Here is a 17,674-nt window from a genome sequence, read left to right as displayed (position 1 = left end):
TACAAGTTATTTTGAAAACGTCAACATATGGAATGTTGGTGAGTTCATAAGCAGGGTTGTGATAAAAATGATTTGTGTAGTTTATAAAACCCAGAAAATCCGATATTTTCTGAAAAGACAATTGTTTATACCAAAATGTGAAGATCCATAAGTTGGTGCATGAATGATTTCAAAACGTGTATAAATGGGAAGTTTTGCATTATAGTTTTTGAAAAATACAAGCGAGTGGTGTTGATTTCCTTGAAAAACCCGATGTTTTCCGATAACATAACATAATTGTTTCAAATTGTTATACCGTCACAACGAATGATTTTTGATTACTCTTCCTTGATTACTCGGGTAGTTTTGGATTTATTATTTACGTGAGTCGTTATAACCATGCATAATAATGACTAGTTCGTCTGTCTTGGCATCCCAATGAACGCCGGAATTGATCTTAAGATTTTGTCACCCAAGACTGGCCGAGTCTAACTGTAGCAAACAGCTGAGGTGTGGGGGAGTCACCCCCCTTATAGATCTATACACAAACTCTCGCTCTCCTTCCAGGAGACTTTGATTATAACTACAGACTACGAACGACCCTTAGAGGTGTTGCCCGTTATTACTCACTTAATCCAAACGAAATTGATTACTATTGATTAACGACCTGTATTTGATTACTCGAATTGAAGGTAAGCCTAACAAACGAGGAGAAGAGGATTACAAGGTCCTGCTAATTACGTGTGTTATTTAAGGATGTTGGGTATACGAAGGACACGTTGGCCCATTTCGCATTTGATTTATTTGGACCTTACTAGCAATGCTAGTGGGCCACTGAGGCCCAATAGCACTTGAAAGCCATTGAGGGTCCCTTAAACATGTAATTGGGACACAGGAGGCCCAATAACATTTATTTTTATTCGTTGGGCTCAAAAGTTATATTAATGGGTCACGAAGGCCCAATAAGCATGATTTGAGACTTTCAAGCCCAAATATTTGAATATTTACTTGTTTTAGGTATAGTATAATTGTTGGAAAGTTTGATTGAACGATTGTTAATTCCGTATCGACACGAGGTCGGTTGGTTGTTTATAACGATATTTGGAATTTTACGTATATTCATCTTTTTATTTTCATGAGTTGTAGTTTGGTATTTTTTTTTGACTCAAATATCTTAATAATAAAATAATTGGCTCAAAATATTGGTTTGACCCTTTTCAGCCCTTCTTTAATAAAAATGACAATTTTAGTCCCTTATTTTGAAAAAGAAACATTTTAGGTCCTTAAACCATTTTCTTTACATTTTTGACCCATAGACTTGTTTTAGTGATGTTTTTCGTTCAAAATTTACTCTTTGGCAGTTTCAGCCCTTCCAGCAAAGAGTCTTTCGGTTAAAGTCCAACTTTTTCACCACTTTTACAATTTTGGCCCAAATTCCAAAAACTTTACATTTTTGATCCTTTTTGGAAAAGAAAAGCATTTTAACCCTTGAAATAGTTTTGTTTACCCCTTTTACCCCCTGTTTCGAGAATTGTACCATTTCAGCCCCTTAAAATCGTATTTTTGCAAAATTTTGGGCATATGGGCCTAAAAGCCCAAAAATTAGCCTATTAAGCTATAATTTACATTTCTAGTCCTTTAAAGAGTATAATGTTCATAAAAACATTTAATTTTACTGTTTTGACTCTTTTAGTCCTCAAGAAAACCGTGAATGACAAATTTCAACCCAACTTTTGTTTATTTGACAATTATAGCCCAAAAATGAGTTTTATGTTGCATTATGTTTATTATGACTTTAGATAGAAATTTTTCTTGACTTGTTTAATGAAAAGTATATTAGATCATGTTTGTTTCCCTTATTGTGCCATAGATCTCGAGATTTCTTCGCTTTTTGTTACATATTTACCACATAAACACATAAAATCACACATACATACACAAAATCACACATAACATACACATACACATAGATCTACACATTTTGCTTGTATTCTCCCCCATAAAACTTAGGAAAACCGAAATGAGAGGGGTATGAACTCACATTTGCTTGTTGTTTTCGATTTGAAGAGGAAAGGGGAGAGTTTGATGCTATTTTTCGGCCCTAGCAAGCTTTCTTGGGTTGATTTCGAAGTTAAGAAGCTTCTAATGTGTAGATCACGAAAATGGTGTGAGTTAGGAGGAAGTTTTGATGAAATAAAGAGACTAGGTTATGGACCTAAAAAATAACTTACCAATGATGATGATTATTGTGGAATAACTTCCTTGAAGAGCTTCTAAATCTCGAAAATTTGGAAGGAGAAGTGAAGGAGTTGTGGTGTGTTCTTGAGAGAGCTTAAGTGAAATAATTGTGTGTGTGTGTATTGATACTCCTCTCGGCCGAAGATAAGAAGAGAGGGAGAGAGAGAGAGAGAGTAGTGAAATGATGGTGTGCATGGAAGTATGTGATGGTGCATGGAAGACCAAAATGTAATAAGGAGGTGGCTAACCCTCCGTATTTCACTAGTTTCTATTTTTTTTCTTATCCTCTTGGGCCGAGAAAGAGAGAAGAGAAAGAAGATTTTTGGGCCTTTTGTGCTTAAGTCCATAATATGGACCCAATAAGAGTATTTTATTTCATTCTAGGCCCATTATGGCCCAAAATGTTAAAATAAAAGAAAGTGGGTCCAATTAGAGCCCATATAAGAGTTCTAAGCCAAAAATAGTCAAATTGGAAGCTTATTAGTCCATTAGGCCCAATAAGAAAATCCTAGTCCAAAATGGACTTGAACCGAGATTTTTAAGGTTTCCATCCTTTGTTGACTACTTGAATGTTTGTGTAGAGTATTTGATGGAATTTTTGTGATCATTGAACAAGCATCATACATGTTTTCCAAGCTTTAACTACAATGTTATCTTTGTTAAGGGTTTTACAAGGTATCAGAATTCCTGGTTGTGACACGGTTACCTGACAATACAAGTTATTTTGAAAACGGTCAACATATATAATGTTGGTGAGTTCATAAGCATGCTTGATATAAAACTAGTTTGTATTGTTTGTAAAACCCAGAAAATCCGATATTTTCTATAACAAAGACTGTTTACGAAAAAGATGTGATGATCCCATAAGTGTATATGTATCTGATTTCAAAACATGTAAAATTGAATGTTCATCATAATTGTTCTTTGTATTGTAGTTGTTGTATGTAAAAGTGAATAATGTCGTTCCCCGGAAAACCCGATGTTTTCCAATTTAAATAGTATGATAGTTTTGTATTATTGTATAAATCACTTTGCATCGTCATAGTGTATGAATATGATTTCTCATGAATGATGATGTGGTAATGGATCTCTATGTGAGTCGTTATAACCATGCATAATAGTTACTAATTCACCCGTCTTTGCATTTTTCCAAACGACGGTTTTGATCAAGATTTTGACACCCTAGACTGGCCGAGTCTAACTGTAGCGAACAGCTGAGGTGTGGGGGAGTCACCCCCATATAGATCTATACACAAACGCTCGCCCTCCCTCCAGGAGACTCTGGTTATAACTACAGACTACGACCGACACTTAATTGGTGCCAACCGATAATTCTCACTAAATCCCTATTATTACCCCATGAATTTGAATAACATTGATTACGACCTGTTTGATATTTATATGAATATGAATAAAGCCTAACAAACACAAAAAGGACAATTGTGGCCCATGAATCATGTATGTTATTACAGACTGTCGAGTATGCGACGGACACGTTAGCCCATCAAGCATATGATAATTGATTTGGACTATATTAGCAATGCAAATGGGCCACGAAGGCCCAATAGCATGTAAAAGCTAATGAGAGTCCATTAGGCATGTAATTGGGTCACCAGAAGCCCAATAAACTTGTGTTGATTATATTGGGCCCAATAATCGTGTAACTGGGTCACTGGAAGCCCAATAAGCACGAATAAGAAACATTGGGCCCAACCGTCGTATCATTTATAGGTTTATCGATATAAGTTGTAGTATGGGATTTGGTTCACACTTAGTGTTTACTTTCGATGTTAAAATACTCAATGTTGGTTTATAACGATATTCTTAGTTTTTATAAAAATACCATTTTTAAACCTTCATGTTGTAAAAATTTATATCTTTGGTCATATTGTTTAGAAATTTACATATTTGGCCCAAAATGTTTATTTGACCATTTCAGTCCCTTTTTCATACAACATTTACATTTTCAGCCCTTAATGGTGCTAAATGACACTTTTAGTCCCTTTTGATGAAAAATGACATTTTAGTCCATTAGATTATTTAACTTGGCATTTTCGGCCCAAATAAAATCTTAAATTATAATTTCAGACCAAAATACATCTTTTGACATTTTCAATCCTTATTTGCTAAAAATTTACATTTTTGGCCCATTTGCCGTAAGTTTTACACTTTTGGCCCACAATCTAAAAACTTTGCATTTATAGTCCAATTTAGCAAAAAGGGTCATTTTCAGCCCCTGGAATAGTTTAATTATGTTTTAGACTCATACTTTTATGAATTTACAATTTCAGTCCCTAAAATTCTTCATTTTCGCAATATTTGGGCCCAAAATCCGTGAGGCCCAAATATAATCCCATTAAGCAAAAAATTTATATTTTTGGCCCTTTGAAAAGTATTATTTTCATAAAAATCAGCTTTTATATAAATAACTACTTTATAACCCTCATAAAACTAAAAATTATCATCTTTCAACCAAATCTTTGTTATTTTTGCAAAAAATGACACTTGTAAAGATCTTTGGCTTTGTTTTTCACTTCTTAAACTTAAGGACTCTTAGATCTATGATGTATGTTGTTTATTATGTTTTTGTTTATGAATCTTTCACATTTTAGCTATAGATCTCAAAATATAATAAGTATTAACACATTATCTCAACATAAACCAAAGAAATCACATATAACATGCAAAATCACATAGATCAGCACATAGCACTTGTATTCTCGCCCAAAAACAAGTAAAAACTGAAAAAAGGGGGTATGAACTCACCTTGGTTTTCTTGGTTCGATTTTGAAGAGAAATGGAAGAAGATGATGTGATTTTTCGCTTTTATAAACTCTCATTGTGTATATCTCGAGTTCTATGGAGTACTAGAGTATGGATCATGAAATAAAATGTTTAAGAAGAATGATCTAGCTTAAAATGAAGTTTATGTATCTAGAAGTTATGGTAACTTACCAAAGATTTGATGATCTAGTGAAAGATCCTCTTGGATGCACCTTAGTTCTTTGGGAATTTGATGGAGGAAAGGAAAGACTTTTGAGAGTGTTGGGAGAGTTTTTGCAAAAAGGATTGAAGGAGTGTGTGTATGGGTGTGCCTCTTGTCTCTCGGCCGAAGGAAAGAAAAAGAGAGAGGGAAAGAGAGAAATGCATGGATACATGAGATTGTGCATGGTTATTTGTTGGGTAATTCCCTAATTAACCCATAAACAAAAATGATGTGTCATAATACTATTTATTCATTCTTTTCTCTTTTTTGTTTTGCTTGGGCCGAGAATGCCCAAATGGGATGAAGGAAAATGATTTTGGGCTCAAATCTTGGCTTTGATCGAATTTCCATAGGCCCAATATTATTTTTCCGCCCATTGGGCTCTTAAGGATGGTTCACGGCCCAATTGGCATAAAAGACTGGGTTTGTGGCCCATTAGGGTTGATGAAATTTGTTATGGCCCAATAAGGCCCATTAAGGTAATTTATTTCATTTTAGGCCCATGATGGCCCAAAAGGTTAAGCTTTATGAACATGGATCCATTTGGAGCCCATTTAAGACTTTTAAACCCAAAACAATCGAATTGAGAGCTTATTGGCCCATTAGGCCCAATAAGGAAATCCTAGTCCAAAATGGACTTAGGCCGGAAATTCTTTACGGTTTCCGAGCCATAAATTGACTTTTTGTAATGTTTTGTATGAAGTTTGGGCTTTACTATTGGATTTTGATGAAAGTTTGTTGTCATTGAATAACATCATATGCGTTATCAGGTTAAGGTTACAATTTGTTGCCATTGATATTGTTTACAAAAGTATAGAATTTCCTAGCAAACTCGCTAGTTGTGGCATCATCCCCCCGTTAGAGGGAATTTCGTCCCGAAATTCTTTTGAAACTAGGTGTGAGAATGCGAGAATAAGTGAGGGTACTTTTGTTTCATTTGGTATTCGCGTTCCCATGTAAATTCCGGTCCACGCCTTGCGTTCCATCGAACTTTTACAATTGGGATGCGACTTTGTTTAGTACGCTTCACTTCCCTGTCCATAATTTCAACTGGTTCTTCGATGAACGGGAGATCCTTGTTGATTTCGATTTCTTCTAGTGGAATAACTAGAGTTTCATCAGATAACCATTTCTTTAGATTGGAAACATGGAACACGGGGTGTATGTTGTTGAGCTCTGCAGATAGCTGCAGCCTATATGCCACCAGACCAATTTGGGGCAAGAATCTCGAATGGTCCAATGTATCGCGGGTTTAGTTTCCCCCGTTTCCTGAAACGAATCCTCCTTTTCCAGGGAGAGACTTTCCATACTACCCGGTCCCCAGTTTGAAACTCCACGGGCTTTCCCCGCTTGTCGGCATAACTCTTCTGTCGGTCTCGTGATGCTTGAAGTCGAGCTTTGGTTTGAATTATCTTCTCAGTTGTTTCACGAATAATCTTTGGTCCTGTTAAAGTATTGTTCGGTGCTTGCCCTTTTGATAGCTGAGAGTTGCCCACCTCAGCTCAGCATAGAGGTGACCTGCATTTAAGACCATATAACGCTTCAAAGGAGCAACCTTGATGTTTGTGTGACAACTGTTATTGTATGAGAACTCAATCAAAGGCAGTGTGTGTCCCAAGACTTGCCGAAGTCAAATCACACAGGCTCTATGCATGTCTTCGAGCGTTTGAATAACGTGCTCGCTTTGCCCGTCCGTTTGAGGGTGGTAGGCAATGCTCATGTCTAATTGTGTTCCCATTGCCTTTTGTAGTGACTGCCAACATCGTGAAGTAAATCTACTATCTCGGTCCGAGATAATAGATTCTGGTACTCCATGGAGTATTACGATCTCCTTGCTGTAGATTCGGGTCAGTCTTTCCATCTTGTAAAATTCCTTTATTGGCAGGAAATGAGCGGATTTTGTTAACCTATAGACTATCACCCAGATAGTGCCCAATCCAACTCTCGTAACAAGTTTCGTTCCCCTTTAACTTCGAGGGTTTTATCCATTCCACGCAGTGCTTCCTTCGCGATATTCTCCGACTTCGTTGCCTCCAAGGCCGGTCGCCGGTGTTGACAGTGTTTGTTCTTGTTTCGTGAGCAGATGAGTATGTTATTGATGGAATTAAATAAATGGTTGGCTAGGAATGGTTGGGAAAACTCGGTTCGTGGGGTCCATGAATACCGTGGGGGCATTCGATAGACCGAAGGGTATCACAACGAATTCAAAATGGTCGTGACGAGTTTCGGAAAAACAGTTTTTGGAATGTCCTCTTCTCGGACTCGGAGATGATGATAACCGGGTCTTAGATCTATTTTGGAGAAGCAACTAGCTCCTTGAAGCTGGTCAAATAGGTCGTCAATCCGAGGAAATGGGTATCGGGTCTTTGATAGTGAGCTTATTTAATTCCCTAAAATCGCTGCACATTCTGAAGAATCCGTCTTCTTGACGAACAAGATCGGAGCTCCCCAGGGTGAGAAACTTGGTCCGATGAGTCCTTTGCGCAACAATTCCCTCGATTGACTGGATAATTCCTGAATTTCGGTGGAAGCTAACTTGTAGGTTGAATTAGCAATTGATGTGGCTCCTGGTATTAGGTCGATCCGAAATGAGGTACTCTTGGAAAATCTCCAGGAAATTCATCAGGGAAGTCGCAGGCCACTGGTATGCCTGGATTTCCTTCTTTGGCTTTATCTACAACGTGGGCGAGGATCACATAGTTCTTCTTGTGCAGGCACTTCTGTGTCTTGATGCACGAAATGAGGCGAATATTGGTTCGAGGTTTTATCACCATAGATTATTAGGGTTTTGTGGTTGGGGAGGTGAAGGTGAATGACCTTCTCGCGATACGTAATATCAGCATGGTGGGGCTTAACCAATCCATGCCGATCATCACATCAAAACTCCTAATACTTACTAGTATCAAATCCCTTTGGAATGAATGGTTGTTTGGTGTTAATGTGCACCCTACATCAATATTTTTGGTTTTCCCATTAGCCACCTCCACCGTGGAGGCTTCGTTTTGATTCCGGGGTTGTCGTACTAGTAAGTGTTTGAATTTGTTTTTAACGAAGCTTCACTCAGCTTCTCTATCGAATACGATGCATGCATATGTGCTGTTAAGGAGGAACGTACCGGTGACGACAGTGGGGTCCTGAACCGCCTCTCCATGTCCCATGGTCAAGACTCTTCCCGATCTTCCGTTCCCTTGATTATTGACATTGGGGCAGTTTCGCCGGAAATGCCCAGTCCATCCACATTCATAACAAGTGTGGCTAGCCCTAGCGTTGTTTCTGTTGTTGTTGTTGTTGTAGTTGTTTGGTTTTTGGTTCTGTCGTGATTGAGATTGGCAGTATCGGGTGGTGTATCCTTTCTTGTTGTACCTGTTACAATACGACTTCTGATAGGCTTCCTGATGACGGAGATTGCACCTGTTGCATTTCGGAAAGCTCTTAGCATATGATCTTGCTGGCGTCGGTGTAGCAGGTGTCATGGCCATAGGGACAGTTATAACATGTCGTTTCTTTGAGGACCCTGGGATTAGCTGTCCCTTTCTCTTACTCCCAGACTTCCGTTTCCTGCCCTTAGGTTTGGGGTTTGGAGTACCTTGATATGTTGTTACTCGTTGGTTTTTGGGGTTGTTACTTCGGCTGGAGTGGTCGACACTCTCCCCGCTTTGGTTGGTGTTGCTAGCATTGAGCTCTGCCATAGTAGCGGTCACGGCAACGGTTACCGCAGCTTGGAATGTAGCAAAGTCCATCCGCATGACTGGTGTCTCACCGGCGTGCTTGTTATCCTTATGGAATGACATTTTCCGCTGTATGATGATAAGGAAAAATCATAAGTAATAATGATCATTTCTGGTTGTACTTCATAAACCTCGTGTTTCGTCGTATGATTCACAATGTGTCCATTTACGTCCCCATGATGTATTTATGATAGCGAGTAATCGTAGAGTTGGCTCGAATATTAAGTCTATCCATAGAGTATATAGGTTGTTTTGGTTATGACATGAATTCGTGTGATAACATGAAATAAAGAAAAAACATAACATATTTCACTAATAATATCCGCTTTAATAAATGAAAATTTGCCCGAAAGGGCATACATAAGGGTACAAAGTTTGGCAACATAACGCCTCTTTGAGTAGTGTGATCACTTAAACATAGAGTCGGCAGTACCTAACATAGTGCGCGTAAAAGAAAATTAACACTAGTAGAGGGGTCTACTGATCCGGAGTGCGCCGAGATGTGTCGGGTGGTGGGGTTGATGACGTGGATGCGCCCTGAAGACGCGCCACCTGTTGTTCTGTGGCTCGGTGTCGATCCTCTCAAATTGCTTGACGTACATGAAAGTTATGGATTACTTCCTGAGTTTCTCGTTCCGCTCTTGCCACTGCGGCTCGCATCTGATTCAGTTGCTCGGCTGTGTCCTAGGCTAGGTCGCCAGTGTTCCGTAACCGCCTCACCATGACAAGAAGTGCCCGGTTGGCTGGCCCTCCGTCTCTCAGGTCATAGAATTCTCTAGCCATCCCATATGGGGGCCGCTGCCCCTGCTGCCTACTCCATCTCCAAATATCAATGCCCCATGGAGGCATGGGGCCATTTGGGCCCATACGATGCGCGGGCACCCTAATCGGGTAAAGTGGGTTGATGACTTCGGACTCCGCGTCCGAATCACCATCGTCGTCATCACTGGGTTCTTCTTCCTCCAAGTCTACTACTGGCTCGGCAGGTCCGCCCTGAATTTCCACTTCAAGTTCCTCTTCAGACTCCTCCTCGGGGCCTTCTTCGGGTTCTTCTTCTTCCAAGTCTACCATCGGCTCAGAAGGTCCGCCCTCGACTTCTATTTCAAGCTCTGTCGCAGGCTCCTCCTCGGGGTCTTCTTCGAGTTCTTCAGGTTCGAGCCATCCTGCATTCCCTTGTTCGGGGAAATAGGGATCCCCGGGGTGATGAAATCCTGCCATAGCGTTTGTAGGAAAATGCATAAGTATCTACACATAGACTAATCCTTTAGTATTTTAGTTAGTTTAATTTTGGATCTTATATGCTTTCTCTTCTTGAACATAAAATTTGAGTTTTGTGTCATCGATGATCTCAATCACACTCGGGCACCTGACAGTCACACTTTGGCTGAATGTAGTTGATCAGGCTACATTTACCCCTAATATGACTACATGACTGTCTGAGCATAATTGGAAATGTTCGAATTTCTCCAAAGACTTTATTAAGTGTTGTTATATTGTTATTTTTGTTGGATAAGGTGTCTAAGTCCATAACTATTTTTGGTATGTACTTGACCCGACCCGGCATGGTCCATTTGGGTTGCATGGCACCATGCAATTGGATAAACTAAAATGAGAGAAATAACACTTATGGTTTATTAATATATTATAAGTTCTAATATATTAATAATATTATTTAATTATTTTGATCAAGAATTAATTTAGAATTAATTAAGTGATCAAAAGATAACTAATTAAATATATGCGTAGATTATGTAAATCTTCCATATCTTATATAGTGGGCTAAGAGGCTCCATGGATTATCAAGTTGGGTTCCACCCATAGGATGCTCCATGGATGCTCCATGGGAGTTACAAACCCATGAGTCATGGAAATGAAGAGTCATGACACATTAGGGTTTACATGGTGTAACCCTAGATGTGTCAACACTATATAAGAAACCCATTCTCCACCAAAATCGGACACATAAGAAACAAGAGGGCTAGAGCCGATTTTGCAAGTGTAAGATTCTCTCAAAGTTTACTCCTTTGCATTTGGTGTTGTGTGAAGCATTTGAGGCATCACACTTGGGGTGCTAGGCTCACAAGGTTTCAAGGATCATAATCAACAACAAGGTAAGTTATTCTATCTTTCATTCAAGTTAAAAATGTTCCCCATGTATGCTAGATAGGAATATAACCTTGGAATTCAACTTTGCATGATTATTAGACAAACATAGATCCAAGGTTATTAGGGTTGCATGTACACGTAGGAAGTGTTAGAATGCTCAAAACCCATCAGTGGTATCAGAGACTAGGTTTGTTTGTTGTTTTTTTTTTGTGCAAACAGCTTGAAAAGAAAATCGTTTTTCTGTTTTTTGCTCGTATGAAAGTTTGCACATTTGTTGCTGGAAATGGACTAGAAACATTACCCTAAACTGTTTTGATGTTTTAAAGCTTGTTTTAGATGGTGTAATGTTTATGCTAATCCATTTACAATGGCAATTATTAAAATTACAAGTTTTTTTTAAGTGTAATTTTTGATTCTTGAAAGTGTTCATATTCATGTTCTTGAACTTATGAAGATTAGATGATCATAGGAATTGTTTGTAACCTTCATGGTAGTTTAATTCATGATCATAATGTGTTTTAATGGAGTCCATAACTTGTCCTCAAGTTATGGAAAACCAAAAGTCTCACTTTTATTAAAGCCATTAAAAGAACACAAGAGTTATAAAAATGAAGAGTCTTCATTTTTATTACTCAATTAATTCATAAGTTATAAGAAATGAAAAGTTTTGGAAGTTTACAAAACTTGCCCTCAAGTTTTGGAACATGTAAAGTCTTGATTAAAACTTTAGTTCCAACCCTTAGAATTTTAAAAGTTAAAATTCAACCCTTATACTTTATAATATTATAAGTTACTAATATATATATGTATAACGTCAAGTCGTCTTACCGCTAGTACGCCTCATTCACGAAGCCGGTCTATAAGGGGGGTATAAGGTTGTTGCCTATAAAATGGCAACTTAATGGGTGTCCACTCTCACCCACCGCTTCCTTGATCGGTGGAGGGTCGTTAGCCGAACGGGTAAGACAAGGACTTATAAATTCTCATTAAAAGTATGATGAATATTATAAAGTAACTAAATGCTTTTATTAAATTCCCAATCTTAGTTACTTTAGGAAAATGTGAATAAGGTGCTAATCCATGAAATTACACTTTACACTTTGTTTAAGTCGTTGGTGGAGCGTGTGTGGTTAACCGGCACACTAACTTGGACTTAACAAGGTATGTAAAGGGTGACTTAAAGTTTATTATAGGTCGGTGGAGCTCGTGTGGTTAACCGGCACATCGATTGAGTAATAAACATTGAGTGTACCAAGTGATTTGCATGGTTACTTCACACCTCGTTTTGTGATCCTCGGTATCCCAGTCACAAAACTTGGAGGGCACACTCGAGATTGAAACATGCCTTTGAAAAGTTCATTGAATCTCAAAAGAATCTAGGAATTTCTAAGAACCAATTAAAAACCTAATATTTATATTTCGTTTTTCATGGTGGAAATTGGTGAATCGTCATTCACCTACCTTTCAAATATGTTATAGCTTGGATTACGGCATACCTCTTCTAAGTTATAATATATTGTGATTGGATCCTAGCCTTAATATTACATTTGGGTGTTTTATTAAGGACTCTCTTAATATCTAAACTAATCTTGTTCTCTTCTTTCAGATGTCTTCAAACAATGCTGCTTCTGGCTCTAATCCTAATGGCTCCTTTACCCTTATGAACTTGTGTGGGAAAGTCACTTTTGATGGATCCAACTTCAATGAATGGATCAGAAACATCAGGATGATTACCCGCTACGAGGACAAAGAATATGTCCTTGACAAGGAGCTTAAGGAGATTGATGAGACCACTGCAACTCCCCAGAAGATCGCTGACTTCCGGGCACATGAAAGGGATGCTACAAAAGTGGCATGCATCATGTTGGCCACCATGACAGCGGAACTCCAAAAGTCCTATGAGGACTTCTACCCTTTTGAAATGCACCAAGATCTGATGGAAAGATACCATCAAAGTGCACGACAAGAGAGGTATGAAATCATATGCTCTATCATAACAACCATGATGAAGGATGGGGAATCCGTCACGAGCCACATGCAGAAAATGCAAAGGTATGTGGATCGGTTGCTGAAGCTTAATGTGAACTTCCCTGAGGAGCTTGCAATAGATATCATTTTGCACTCCTTACCATCGTGCTATGATCAATTCCACATGACATATCACATGAATAAGGAAGAGGTCACACTCAGCAAACTTCAGGGACTCCTCAAGACCGCAGAAACAGTTCTTAAGGGTAAGTCAGTTGTTAACACTCCTACTCCAAACTCCGCCCCAGTTTTGGCAATCGGGAAAGGTAGAGGGAAGAAGAGAAAGAGCTCTTCGAAGGGTACCAAGGCTAGGACCCTTGATGGCTCTTCTTCAAGTGGAACCAAGAAAGGTTTTGTCACTCCTTCTTCTGACCCTAAAGAGGCTGAATGCTTCTATTGCCATGAAAAGTCACATTGGAAGCGGAACTGCCCAAAGTACCAACAAGATGTGAAGGATGGGAAAGTTAAACCCAACCATGCAGGTATTTACACTATCTTATCTAATAACTCACCCCATTCTAACTCTTGGGTCCTTGATACCGGTTATGGTATTCATATCTGTTCTGATTTGCAGGGACTAAGAAGAAGTGAGAATGTGGAGCATGGAAGAATAAACTTAATCATGGGGAATAGGAAAGCTTTACCTGTCACCAAGATTGGAGTTTATACTTTATCGCTAAGTAGTGGGTTTAGTTTAGATTTGAATAAATGTTGTTATTCGCCAGAAATGGCAAGAAATATTATTTCCTTTCATGATTGTATAAACAAGGTTTCACCTTTTCATTTGATAATGAAGTTGGTTCGATTAATGCTTTCTTTAATAATGTTCTTTATTTTAAAGCATTACCTTGTGACGGTGTGTATGAAACTGTATATGTGGTTGATAACTTAGGAAATAATGTATTGTGTATTGATTCTGTTAATGATAATAACTTGGATAAAGCATCATTATGGCATTGTCGTCTTGGACATATAAGCAAGAAACGCATAGGCCAACTCCAAAAGGATGGAGTATTGGAGTCATTTGACCTAAAGTCAGATGATAGTTGCGAATCATGCTTACTTGGAAAAATGACAAAGTCACCCTTCACAGGTTCTTGTGAGAGGGGTGAAGGTTTGTTGGATCTTATACACACGGATGTGTGTGGGCCCTTCAAACATGCCACAAGGGATGCTAATCGTTATTATTTGACTTTTACTGATGATTACAGTAGATATGGATATGTCTACTTAATCAAGCATAAGTCAGAGACTTTTGAGAGGTTTAAAGAGTTTAAACAGGAAGTCGAGAATCAATTGGGCAGGAACATTAAGATGCTTCGATCCGATCGAGGTGGTGAGTATCTTAGTTCAGAGTTCCTCGACTATCTTAGGGAATGTGGGATTGTCTCACAATTGACACCTCCCAGGACACCGCAGTTGAATGGTGTAGCTGAGAGGCGTAATCGAACCTTGTTGGATATGGTTCGTTCCATGATGAGTCGAGCTTCGCTACCAATCTCATTTTGGGGGTATGCCTTAGAGACTGCCGCCCATATCCTTAATCTAGTTCCCACAAAGAAAGTTGCCAAAACTCCTCATGAGATGTGGACTGGTAAAGTACCCAAACTAGACCACATTAAGATTTGGGGTTGCGAGGCTTTCGTGAGACGCGAGACTCATGATAAGCTCGAACCTCGAAGTGAGAGGTGTATTTTCATCGGCTACCCACAGAAATCCTTTGGTTACCTCTTCTACAGACCTAGTGAGAATGTGGTCTCTGTAGCTAGGAGGGCTTTCTTTCGAGAGAGAGAGTTCATAAGCCAAGGAGACAGTGGGAGGCAAGTTGACCTTGAAGAAATTCAAGAGTCAAGTGGTGAAGGAACTTCAAACCCTAGCACTCAACTTGAGGAGGAAACTCCTGTTGAGCCAATTGACAAGTCTGTACATCTGAGGCGTTCCACAAGGGTTAGGAATGCACCTGAGCATTACTATGGATTCCATATTACTGCGGAAGGTGATACACTTATCAGTGATGAGACACTGATAGGTCTGGATGAACCTAACAGTTACGCGGAAGCCATGGCAGGCCCTGAGTCAGCCAAGTGGAAAGATGACAATCAAGTTTGGAACTTGGTTGAGAATGTACCAGGTCGTAAGACTGTAGGGTGCAAATGGATCTTCAAGAAGAAGACCGACATGGATGGTAATGTACACACTTATAAGGCACGACTGGTTGCAAAGGGTTTCTCACAAACTCCGGGAGTTGATTATGATGAGACCTTTTCTCCAGTGGCCAAGATTAAGTCTATTAGGGTTCTGTTAGCCATAGCCGCATTTCATGACTATGAAATATGGAAAATGGATGTCAAAACCGCTTTCCTTAATGGAAAGTTGGCTGAGGATGTTTACATGAGTCAGTCAGAGGGTTTTGTCAACACAGAGTACCCTAATAGAGTGTGTAAGCTTGAGAAATTCATTTATGGGTTAAAGCAAGCACCTCGCAGATGGAATCTTTGCTTTGATGAGAAAGTCAAGGAATTTGGCTTTTCTAGGAGTGAAGATGAATCTTGTGTATATGTCAAGGCTAGTGGGAGTATAGTTAGCTTTTTGGTATTGTATGTGGATGACATACTACTCATAGGAAATGACATCCCAATTCTGCAGGAAGTTAAGTCCTGGCTTGGGAAGTGTTTCTCTATGAAGGACCTAGGAGAAGCTGCCTATATTCTAGGGATAAGGATCTTGAGAGACCGGAGTGAAAGACAAATTGGACTTAGTTAGAGTACCTACTTGGATAAGGTGCTGAAGAGATTCGGCATGCAGGACTCCAAGAAAGGAGAGTTACCCATCCAGAGTAACGCCAGATTGAGTAAGACACAAAGCCCTAGTACTGAGGCTGAGATAGCATAAATGAGTCGAATACCTTATGATTCGGCTGTAGGATCGATCATGTATGCTATGACGTGTACTCGACCTGATGTAGCCTTTGCTTTGAGCATGGTTAGCAGGTATCAGGGGAACCCTGGCAAGGCACACTGGACTGCAGTAAAGAATATCCTCAAGTACCTATGGAGGACTAAGGACTGGGTCCTTACCCTCGGCGGGAGTGAAGACTTGAGAGTTGTAGGGTATAGTGATGCTAGCTTTCAGACTGATAGGGATAATTTCCGCTCTCAGTCAGGCTGGGTCTTTACCTTAAATGGAGGAGCAATTTCTTGGAAGAGTTCCAAGCAAGAGACAGTGGCTGATTCAACTTGCGAATCAGAGTATATAGCAGCTAGCGAGGCAGCAAAGGAGGCGATATGGCTGAAGAACTTCATTGGAGACCTTGGAGTTGTACCAGCTATTAAAGAGCCAATGGAAATTTTCTGTGATAGTGAAAGTGTAGTTGCCTTAGCCAAGGAACCAAGGGAACACGAGAGATCCAGACACATCGACATAAAATACCATTTCATCAGACATCGAATAGAAGAAGGACTCCTCGTGGCAAAGAGGGTATCATCGGATGAGAATCCAGCAGATCCCCTCACGAAGGGACTGACTCGGGTTAAGCATCTCCAGCATGCTCGAAGCATAGGGCTGAAGGATGATATTAGATTTAGTAGTTAGATAACCTTGAAATTTGTAAAGTGTAATTGACATTAGATGATGAATAAAAGGTGTTTTATTTATGAGTAAAGTGTTGCTATCTCTTGTCGATCGTTTACTATATTTCTTTTGCATGTTTTGACTTCCAGAATAATTATGTTTGGTATATCATATTATTCGAACCTCCACAGTCGGTCATATGTCGGAAGTAGGTATGAATCAAGACTGTCATGATTGGTTGCAGAGGTCTAAGTTGTTGGACATGGCTACAACACTCATGAGTGCTCATAAGTTATGAGCATTGGACTCAACCCACGCTCACTGGAATCACTTCATGGAATTTATCTCGAGTGATCGTGAGACGGTAATATCATATAAGTCTTCAAACCTAGAGATATGATTTGTTACTTATGAGTTGGTTATGCATTGATTGTACGTTAACGCATTGGTAACTCGATGTTATAAAACGTGCTCTTGTGTATAATTCAATGAGTGGTAGAACAAACATATGAGTCGAAGTTTATCTGTTCCTTCTTGGATTAGAAGCTGATATCTGGGCCCCTCGATGATTTTGTTTTGACCTATGTACCGGGCCCGGTCAGAACTAAGTTGATGTGTTCAATTGAGTTCTTTGTCAAACAAATCGGAAATCGGGAAACAAACTGCTGGACAATAAGTAAGACATTGTTCCATGTATTTGTCCGGCTGATATCTAGAACAGAGGATTATATGATCACTTATCTTAAATGGCGTATCATCATCTTCTCAGTTCCGAGAGACCTTGAAAGAGCTACGATTGCCGATCGGTTCCTGAAGTATTGCAGTTATAGTTATTAGACTTATCCAAGTGGGACACTGTTGGATAAGGTGTCTAAGTCCATAACTATTTCTGGTATGTACTTGACCCGACCCGGCATGGTCCATTTGGGTTGCATGGCACCATGCAATTGGATAAACTAAAATGAGAGAAATAACACTTATGGTTTATTAATATATTATAAGTTCTAATATATTAATAATATTATTTAATTAGTTTGAT

Source organism: Lactuca virosa, chromosome 2 (genome assembly GCF_052849685.1).
Source record: "Lactuca virosa cultivar CGN04683 chromosome 2, Lactuca_virosa_CGN04683_v6, whole genome shotgun sequence".
NCBI classification, from domain to species: Eukaryota; Viridiplantae; Streptophyta; class Magnoliopsida; order Asterales; family Asteraceae; genus Lactuca; species Lactuca virosa.
This window is presented reverse-complemented; position numbering follows the sequence as displayed.